Raw genomic sequence first — 10,693 nt, 5'->3', positions numbered from 1 at the left:
AATTCTCTTCCCATCTATGTTTCTTCTCTTTAAAACCAAGTTTCTAGTCCTTTTGCTTGCTAACATACATTTGAAAGTATGTGAGCAGTGACTGCTGAGCTTTCAGAAGCCAGAGAGAATTGGCTTAATAAACATCAGGAAAGTCAGGGCTTTTTTTTGTAGCAGGAACTCCTTTGCATATTAGGCCACACACCCCTGATGTAGCCAGTCCTCCGAGATCTTACAGGGCTCTTCTTACAGAGGCTACTGTAAGCTCTTAGAGGATTGGCTATATCAGGGGGGTGTGGCCTAATATGTAAAGGAGTTCCTGCTACCAAAAGAGGCCTGAGGAAAGATATAGTTTTTAAGCCTACTGACTTCAGTGGACTTGGAAAGGTGCAACTCTACTTGGTGGGAAGTGTTGTCAGGTCACAGCCACTGTGGCAACTCCGCAGGATTTTCAGGGCAAGAGACGGACATAGGTGGTTTACCATTGCCTGCCTTTGCACAGTAACCCTGGACTCCCTAGGTGGTTTCCCATTCAAGTACTAACCGGAGCTGACCCTGCTTAGCTTCCAAGACCTGATGAGATCAGGCTAGCCTGTCCCATCTGAGTCAGGGGAACTCCATGGGGGAGACTTCAGTGGACTTAGAAGGATGTGACTTCATTATGGTTGCATTCAGGGGTGGAATTCTAGCAGGAGCTCCTTTGCATATTAGGCCACACACCCCTGATGTAGCCAATCCTCTAAGAGCTTACAAAAAAAGAGCCTTGTAAGCTCTTGGAGAATTGGCTACATCAGGGGGTTGTGGCCTAATATGCAAGGAGCTCCTGCTAGAATTCTACCCCTGGCTGCGTTGCAAGATCTCCTGTGGTTGGTCACTGGAATGCAATGCAGAAGTTATGGAAAGTCATACAAATACGTTATGCAAAACATTCATAGGTGCATTTAGGCTGGTAGAGGAGATGTCAATCCCATTGGCTTACTTTGTAAGCCGCCTCTCTGGTTTTGCTTGAGGCACCTCACAACTGAACCAAGAAAACAAACACCAAGGAGATCAGGCCAATTCCACAGAACCAGGTCCTGCCTATTAACACAAATTAATAAAACAAGCACAGTCAATAAGATAAATAATGGAGACCAAAGTTGATAAAACACATCGATAAAAAAGCAGCCAATAAAAGTAAGCCAGGACATCAAAGTGCATAAAGAAATAGATTGGCGTTAATTGGCAGAAATGACGACTTGTAGTAAGCAACTTTTCGATGTGTTCTCAGTTTTGGATTCCCTTGGCACACAATTTCAAATTGATAATGAGAGTACATCCAAATTGGGAACAAAGTCCTAACCGTGCCCACCCTTGTAGTTCCGTGCCTCTTTGTGCCACCAGTTCTATGCACTCTCTTCTCTTTGCCCAGCTGAGCCCTCGTTCCTGGAGTCTCCTGGAGCAACAGAAGGGAGGGGACCCACTCCCAGACAGACTGCAGCCCAGGAGTTCCCCATTGCTGCCTTTCCCACCTGGCAACCAGATGCTTCAGGCCAAATAGCCTTCCCAGAATGTCACTACCACTGCCTGGACACCAAGAATTACCACCTCCAGCCTGCGGGGGCACTGTACGATATGAGGAACCCCTTCTCCTCCATGGAAACCGGTGTTTATGGGAGTTCAGGGCCCAGTGCTGCCGAACAAGCATATGGTTCTAAGATGACACAGGTGCTGGATTATGAGGTGAGACTGGTAGATGAGAAGAACTTGGGTTGAATATCAGAGAGCCTTCTGCAGTGAACAGTGAATGCTCTGGAAGCAGACGTAAAATTGCCAACTCCAGGTTGGGAAACTAATGGAGATTTGAAAGTGGAGCTTAAGGAAAGGAAGGGGCATCAGCGGCATATAATGTAGGGTTGCCACCCACCACCACCCCTACCCCCCCTGTTGCATTGCTGGTGGGATTTGGGAATGGGTGAGATGTCTTGCAACAACATCATCCAGAAAGGACATTATTGCATCGGTGGCATTGGGGGCAATGTTCTGGTGTTTGGGCAAAACTCTATGGTGAAATTGGAAACTCTATGGTGAATTTGGCATTAAACCATTGAGTTTTGCCTCAAAACCAGAGCGTCATTGTGTGACATCCCCAATGCAATGATGTCATTTCTGCCAGCTGGCCAATGGTGGGGAGAAGCCCTAAAAGCTGGGGATTCCCTGCCCAGACCTGGGGAATAAGCAACCCAAATAGAGAATCGCGGGAATTGGAGCAGGGGATAAAGGCTGCACACAGCCTCCGCGAAGACCAGCCTCACAAATACAAAATGACATAAATTTATGAAAATTCCATAAGCTTGCATTGACTACACCTGGAAAGACTTTGGGTCTGGGCAGTGGTTACGTTCTGTACCCTGTATGAACTTCGGAATGTTCATGTTATGTCCTATCAGTGAGATATATATAATTTTCATAAATTTATTTAGTTCTGTATTGTTGAGGCTGGTCTTCGCGGAGGCTGTGTGCATACCTGGGGAATGGCAACCTTAATATAATGCCGTAGAGCAGGGGTGGCCAAACCTGCTTAATGTAAGAGCCACATAGAATAAATGTCAGATGTTGGAGAGCTGCAGGACATGAACATCAGATGTCTAAGGAAGGAAAATAGATGGGAAGAGGAAGGAAGGAGGGAGAGGTGGAAAGAAAGCAACTTTAATTTTTTTTAAAATGCATTCTCCAAGCAACTGGCTGGCTTGGCGAAGTGATTTGAAGAGAGAAATGCCTTCTCCAAGCTGGCCAATGAGGCAGTGGGGGCTCAGAGAGCCACACAATACATGCGAAAGAGCCACATGCAGCTCCCGGGCCGCAGTTTGGCCACCCCTGCAATAGAGTCTACCCTCCAAAGAGCTATTTTCTTTACAGGAACTGATCCCTGTAGTTTGACAATCAGCTATAATTCTGGGAGATCTCCAGACTGAGTCTGGAGCTTGGCAACTCTAGGGAGAGAAGGGGAATGGCCTCTTGAAGGAGAGAACTGTACCACGGGGAGAGAGGGGCAGTGTTGCAATGCCTCGATGCTAGGGTGGCCACCACCAGGCTAGGAAATGCCTGGAGCTTGAGGAGGGCAGGGTTTGGAGAGGGGAGAGATTTCAATGGGGTAAAATGGCATAGAGCCCCCCTTCCAAAGAGGCCATTTTCTCCAGGATCTCTGTTCCCTGGAGATCCCTAGCCGCCGCCTGCAGCTTGGCAACTGTGTGCTTTCTATTTCCCAGAAAACAGTCACTGAACCCCATGCCTTGAATCTCTACCCACTTCCTGAGGGCACCTGGATGGAGCAGGGACACAATACCTCTTGTTCCCTTCCCTCTGGGAATTACCCAGCCACATCGGTGGAGATAGATCCAGGGGAGCTGGCCCAGGCGCGGGTGAAGATCCGGAATATGGAGTTAGATCAGCTGCTGCATCAGGACGAAGACAGAGACATGTGAGTGTGGGAGCAGAGTGCTGATGGCCCAAAGGACTGCCTGAAATCCTAGACAAGGGGTGGCCAGACTGCAGCTAGGAAGCCACATGTGGCTCTTTCACACATATTGTGTGGCTCTTGGAGCCCCACTGCCCTGTTGCCCAGCTTGGAGAAGGGACTTCTCTCTTTAAATCGCTTCACCAAGCCAGCCAGCGTTTAAAGTTAAAGTTGCTTTCTTTCCACCTCTCTCCCATCTATTTTCCTTCCTTCCTTCTGTTCATCCATCTTGCAGCTTTCAAACATCTGATGTTTATTCTCCGTTGTTCTTGGTTAAGCAAGTTTTGCCACCCCTGTCCTAGACCCTCTTTGTCCTTGCCTTTTGGGAAGGGGCACAGCAAAAATTAGGATGAAGGCAGGAAGTGTATGGACAAGGCAGGGATTGGAGCTTGGAGGCTGCAAACCAGCATTATGTGCAGTAAAGCGTTGGCTGAGGAACTGGGAGAGCCGGGTTTGAATCCCCACTCTGCTGTGGAAGCTCATTGGTGGACCTTGGGCTGCTCACGCCTGCCTCACAGGGTAGTTGCGGTGAGGATAATATAGAGGAGGGGAGGACTACATTGTGAGCCAGGTTGTGTCCCCACTGGGCAGAAGCGCAGTAAAGGAACAGCAAAGGATGAGGCTTCTGTGAACGATAATAATGGAGGAAGGAAGGAAGAATGATGTTAAGACTCTTTGGGGACCCGTTGGAGAGAAAGGCAGGGCATATATTAAGTAAATGAATCATAACCACTCTGAAAGCAGAATGGTGTGAAGTATTTCATTGAATACATCAAACTAAATATGAGCGTTTTAAAGCGATGGTACCAATTCTTCCTGTTTGGGTTGGGGGTTGCCTCGTCGTAGGTTTGGGCAGGGCTTTTTGTGTAGAAAAGGCCCAGCAGGAACTCATTTGCATAGTAGGCCACCACCCCCCACCCTCCCGATGTCACCATTGTTTCATACAGGGCATTTTGGTAGAAAAAGCCCAGCACAAACTCATTTACATAGGCACTCCCTGATGCCAAGCCAGCCAGAACTGCGTTCCTGTGTGTTCCTGTTCCAAAAAAAGCCCTGGGTTTGGGGGCTTATTCTTGGGTCTTGTGGCGGCTGGTTGAAATCTCAGCAAGGTCCACACATTTGGCGAAGTCTTTTAAAATTTCTGTACATGCCTTCTTAATGTAGTTCCTGCAGGCATAAATTGGAGGGGGAGGTACTTGGGAACATATTAATACAAACTTTCCTTTGTATTTTTTATGTATGTGGAATCACCTCCCTCAGCAAAGCCGCAGGGTCCAGGATATATACATATCCTATGATATTTATACATTAGGGTCTGATTAGACGATCATTAAGCACAAGTTGGATTGGGAGAAACCTCAACCGTGTTCACATTTAACATGTGACCTGGATAAGGATGCTGTAGCAGGAAGTTTCTTAGCTTAGGTGCTGGTGGGAAGAAATGGGAGGAGGAGCACGTGCCACAGATAATGCTGACATGCTGATGCCACTCCCAGGAAAACCCAGAAGCAACATGGTGGACAGTCCAGCACTGTACAGAAAACTGTAAATTCTGTAAGTGTCTAAAGGCGCCACTTCTGTTTTTTTCCAGAAGTGATGTCAGCATAATCGGGCACCAGGCCCTGCTCCCCCCGCCAATTCTCCCTGAGGGTTGCTAGCTGCACCCTAGGAGCCCTGCATCTGAATTTTGAATCACTTCAAAAATAATGTTGAGGGGCCAAATTGGCTCCTGAGCATGGCACAACAGCAGGACGGGCTTTGGCAGTCCCTCCCTTCCTCCCCACATACTTTCGCTGGAGGAAAATGGCCGTCAGGTGAGGATCTGCAGTAAAATAGTTAGATTTGGGTCCAGTAGCGTTTTAGAGACTAAAAAAGAATCTCATGGGTAGAAGCTCCCTTCATCAGACATGAGTAGGAATGGAGATTTCTGAGTCCTTTTATCCCAGTCAGAGGTGGGGAGGATGTTGCAAAGAATGCTTCAGGCAGAGTAGCCGTGTTGGTCTGAAGCAGCATAACAAAGCTTGAATCCAGAGACACCTTTACAACCAACAAAGTTTGATTCGTATAAGCTTCCATGTGTGAGCACACTTCTTCAGATACAGTGAAGCAGGATTTCCTCAACTCTTACATATCCTGTTTCACTGTAGGTGATGAAGCATGCTTGCACACGAAAGCTTAGACTTTGAATAAAATGCTGTTGGTCTCAAAGGTGCCACTGGACTCACTTGCATAGGAAGCAAAGGTACCAGGCATATTGTAATTGGCTTGGTTAGAGCAGAGGGAAAATGCTTGGAGGCAGAAAACTAGCATCCGTTGTGAGAGAACCTGCCAAAGGGGCCTAAAAATAGTGATGCAGACAAACAGTATCCAACAGCCTAAGACCACAGTGAAACAGTTCTGCAGAGGGCATAAAACTGTACAGTCCTCAAACTTTTGGTTACAGGTTTACCATAACATTGGATGGGATAGCCCTTCAATGAAAGCCTTGTAAGTGTAGATGCCAGATGAGTCTCAGGGGGGAGGGACATTCCAGAGATGATGAACCACCACTGAGAAGGTCCTTTCTCTAGCAGCCACCCGTCAGGCTGGAAGTGCAGTTGCCAACTCCAGCTTGAGAGATTCCTGGAGATTTTGAAGGGCTGCCTGGGAAGTGCAGAGTTCGGGGAGGGAGCTCAGTGGGAAATGATTCCATGGAATCTACTTTCCAAAGCTGCCATTTTCTCCAAACTGACCTCTGTAGTCTGGAGATTAATTGTAATTCCAGATCTCCAGACCTCACCTGGAGGCTGGCAACCCTAGGACCTTAGCAAGTTTCTGACTTTTCTTTGACCTCCACAGGCTCCTCCATCTGTTTGTGGCCCAAGGACTCCGCCCACTGGCTTATGCCACAGCTGAGATGCTCCGGGACTGTGGACAGCTAGATGCCAAGGAGCACCGGGGGAAGGTAAGGGAGAGGCCTGTGCTTTCGTCTCTGTGCCCTTGGAGCACAATGGGAGAGCTGTCTTCAAAGCAGAGCATCTCCAGGGGTCCCTAGAAAAATGCAGTTCTGCCCACTGGGCCTCCATCAAAGCCAGAGTTTCCTTGGTGTCCTCCACATGCTTGACAGTCATTAACAAATGGAACTGTCAGCGATATTTTAAGAAGAAAAATTGCAGATTTATACCCCACCCCTCTCTCTGAATTAGAGACTCAGAGTGGCTTACAATCTCCTTTAACGTCTTCTCCCACAACAGACACCCTGTGAGGTGGGTGGGGCTGAGAGAGCTCTCCCAGAAGCTGCCCTTTCAAGGACAACTCTGAGAGCTATAGCTAACCCAAGGCCATTCCAGCAGCTGCAAGGGGAGGAGTGGGGAATCAAACCTGGTTCTCCCAGATAAGAGTCCACACACTTAACCAGTACACCAAACTGGCTCTCTTTAAACAAACATCATTCCTCAAGGTGTGTCTCTTCTGCCTCAGGTTGCCAACCTCTAGGTGGTGGCTGGAGATCTCCTGGGATTATTACAACTGACCCCCAAGCGACAAATCAGTTCACTTTCAGAAAATGGCTGCTTTGGAAAGTGGACTTTGTGGCATTCCATTCCCAGCCTGAGCTGGCAACCTTCCTTCCACCGCCTTCCCACTCTGCTACCCTCCCTAGCTGAGCAAGCTTTTTGATGTCCTGCAAAAGTTGAAATTTGCTTGGTCAGAGACCAAAATGGGCTCAGTTACACATTATAGTTTCTTACAGATTTTGCTGCTGGGATTGCTTTGTCAAGGCGGAGGATAGCATGGGTGGCGGGGGAGGGGGGGGACTTCAACCCCCTTTCGTCTTCTGGATTTTGCTCCCCATAAAAAGCCACTCCTGGATTGCTTTTCCCCCTGGCTCACATCTCTAGGTTTCAGTTTGCCATGGGTCAGTGGTGGAGCATCTGCTTTGCAGGCGGATGATCCCAGAGTTAATCCCCAGCATCTCCAGTTAAAACAATCGGGTACAAGATCTCTGCCTGAGACCCTGGAGAGGTGCTGCCACTTTCAGTAGACAATGGTCTGAACCAGTTAAAAGGCAGATTCTTGTATCTGTGAATTCTAAATGTGAAGAGAATGCCTGAATTTTGGAACTGGCAGTGGGACAAGTCCATTACCCCAGCACCATCTCATTGTAAGACTAGCTCTGGATTGCCCCCCACACACACACACACACTTCTTTCCTGCAACTGGTCTCTACTCTTTTCTGTCTCTCCCATGTCCAGACTCCATTGCTGGTGGCCGCTGCAGCGAATCAGCCAGAGATTGTGAAAGACCTGATCATGCTGGGTGCTGACATCAACGCCGTGGACCAGAAGGGCCAGACCGTGTTGCACTTCGGCGCCACCTATGGGCTACCTGGTGTCATTGCTGTAAGTGTAGGTGGGGAAAATGGCAGATTCAGAGGCCAGGCTTCATGGCATCACATCCCACTAAGCCCCCTCCTCAAACTCTTCCCTCCCTTGGGACCACCCCCAAATCTTCAGGAATTTCCCAAGCTGGAAGTCCGAAGCTATCCTAACTGCGTGCTCCACCTTTAACAGCTGACATATAGAAATCAATTCAGCTTTTCCCATCTCATTATCTCTACTCTGGGGAAAAGACTTCCCTTGCTAAGGCCCTGAATATAGATCCATGTTGGTCTGAAGGAGTAGAACAAAATTTTGAGTCCAGTGGCACCTTGAAACTCAACAAAGTTTGATTCAAGGTACAAGTTTTCGTGTGCAAGCATGCGTCTTCAGATACAGCTAAACGGAAAATCACCTCCATGCTTAAGAAGAGATGAATGGCAGGGTGTCAATCAGTTACTCTCAACTTTCCACAATTAAGGATACATCAATCTCCAATTTTCACATATTTATTTCCTTCTCGGTTTTCCTCCAAAATTGAACCCAGACCATATAAAATAAGTTTATTATTCCTGTTTGACCCCTAAATCTGTTAAACATCTTCATCATGTAGCATGATAATATACTGCTCACCCTCCACCTTTATGTACAGACTGGTAATTTCCATTTTTGCTTCTGTCTCTGTCCTGACCCTAGTTGGCCCTTCCTAAAAAGCCAGTTGATGTAGTGGTTAAGTGCGTGGACTCTTATCTGGGAAAACCGAGTTTGATTCCCCACTACTTCACTTGCACCTGCTGGAATGGCCTTGGGTCAGCCAGAGCTATCACAGAGGTTGTCCTTGAAAGGGCAGCTGCTGTGAGAGCCCTCTCAGCCCCACCCACCTCACAGGGTGTCTGTTGCGGGGGGAGAAGATAAAGGAGATTGTAAGCTGCTCTGAGACTCTGATTCAGAGAGAAGGGCGGGGTATAAATCTGCAATTCTTCTTCCTGAACTAAACACCACCCCCCATCTTTTTCTATATGTAATCCGAAGAAGTGTGCATGCACACAAAAGCTGATACCTTGAAGAAAACTGTCGGTCTTAACGGTGCCACTGGACTCAGACTTTGTTCTAAAGCCCTGAATGATGGAGCTGATGGTACACTTTACTGCAGCCACTCATGGCTGAACAGGCAACTTGGCTTTCAATCACGAAATGGACTCTCCTGTCCTAGCTAGGTGACAGGCTGCATCCAGAACACTCAAAACACTTTGCAGCTACATGCCAACTTCTTCCCTGTATTGGACTGCAGAGGATTTTAGGCAAAATAGATGCCTCTCCTACTCAAGCCAGGAATAAGTCTAGAAAAAAACATGCAAGGATGCAAGCATAGTGTGGGACTTCAAGATGATATTGCAGTTCACCCTGAGTCCATAAGACAGGGTGGGAAATAAATGATATGGGTATTTTTTTTGGGGGGGGGGGGCAGGTCGCTTAGGGGAAAGGATCTATGCTACGGAAACAAAAAAGGGGGCTACTAACTGCTTTTCTCACTGACTACTTCGAACAAGGGATCACTATGACAAATCTCATTTCAAATAACCCTGCTATTTAAGCTGTGATGATAGCTAATTTGTTACTAACTAGGCATATTCCTAACCTTCCAACACCAAGAGAGGACATTTTCATCAGCTTTTTTAAAAAAGCCCAAGAGAGGACAGACACCAAAATAGAGGACATGTCCTTTAAAAAAAGGACATCTGGTAAGGCTGATCTGTGCGCTTTGAATCCTACAAGCTGGTTTAAATTTGGGTTGCCATTAGCCTGCCCACCGACGCTTCACCATCCCCACCAGTGCTCAGTTGAGCAGCAGGATGAAAATGGGAGGTAAATGTCATCAGTTCATTGAAGTCACTTTTGTCTGGAACCCAGAAATGGCATTAGCACTGGTCTAGGAATCTTTCATATCTCTATGGTTTTATTGGCGGGATGTATCAGATATATACTAGGGATGTATCAGTATCACTTTTGGTTGGAACCTGGAAGTGACATCACTGACACTCTAGGATTTTGCCCAATCTTTATGGGGAAAAACCATAGAGGTGGACAAAATCCTAGGGCATCAGTGGCGTTGTTTCTGGGTTCCAATCAAAAGTGACACTGATACATCCTCAGTATTCTCCCCATACCATGCCCTCTAAGAAGTCTTCTGGGTGTTCTAGGCATGCACCTGCTACCCTAGGACTTATAGTGTTATCCCGTTACCTTTAGTGGACTTAGAAGGCTGCTGTTCTGCTTAGGACTGCACAGCCTATCTCTTTGTCAAATGTACACCTCTATTCAGTCCTCATTGCCAATTTCTTTTCCAGGCCGTTATGATGGCTGGTGTGTCTGTCAATGTGGAGGCCAGAAATTTTGAAGGTAAGGTAACTGAGCCGTTGCGAATTCTCAGAAACTTGCAAGTAGAGCGTGGGGAGGAAAGGAAGTCCTGCCACGGTGCGCGGCTCTGACTTACCACGCTGTCCCAACAGGCCTGACCCCTTTGCACTGTGCCGTCCTCTCTCACAACACGGCCTTCCAGGCGCAAGGTGTGGAGCCGTCGTCTCAGGATCGCCTGCAGGACCTGCTGCTCTGCATCCAACTCCTCTTGCAGCTTGGGGCTGATTACAAGAGCCAGGTAGGGAGGCAGTAGGTTGGGCATGAGGGTCTCCTTCCCAGAGCTTTTTTTTTTGTAGCAGGAACTCCTTTGCATATTAGGCTCCACCCCCTGATGTAGCCAATACTCCAGAACAGTGTTTCCCAGTTGCAGGGTAGTGATCCAGTACCGGGCCACGGAAGCCTCACTACCAGGTCACAAGAAAAGCCAAAGCTAGCC

This window comes from Heteronotia binoei, chromosome 17, assembly GCF_032191835.1.
Source record: "Heteronotia binoei isolate CCM8104 ecotype False Entrance Well chromosome 17, APGP_CSIRO_Hbin_v1, whole genome shotgun sequence".
NCBI classification, from domain to species: Eukaryota; Metazoa; Chordata; class Lepidosauria; order Squamata; family Gekkonidae; genus Heteronotia; species Heteronotia binoei.
This window is presented reverse-complemented; position numbering follows the sequence as displayed.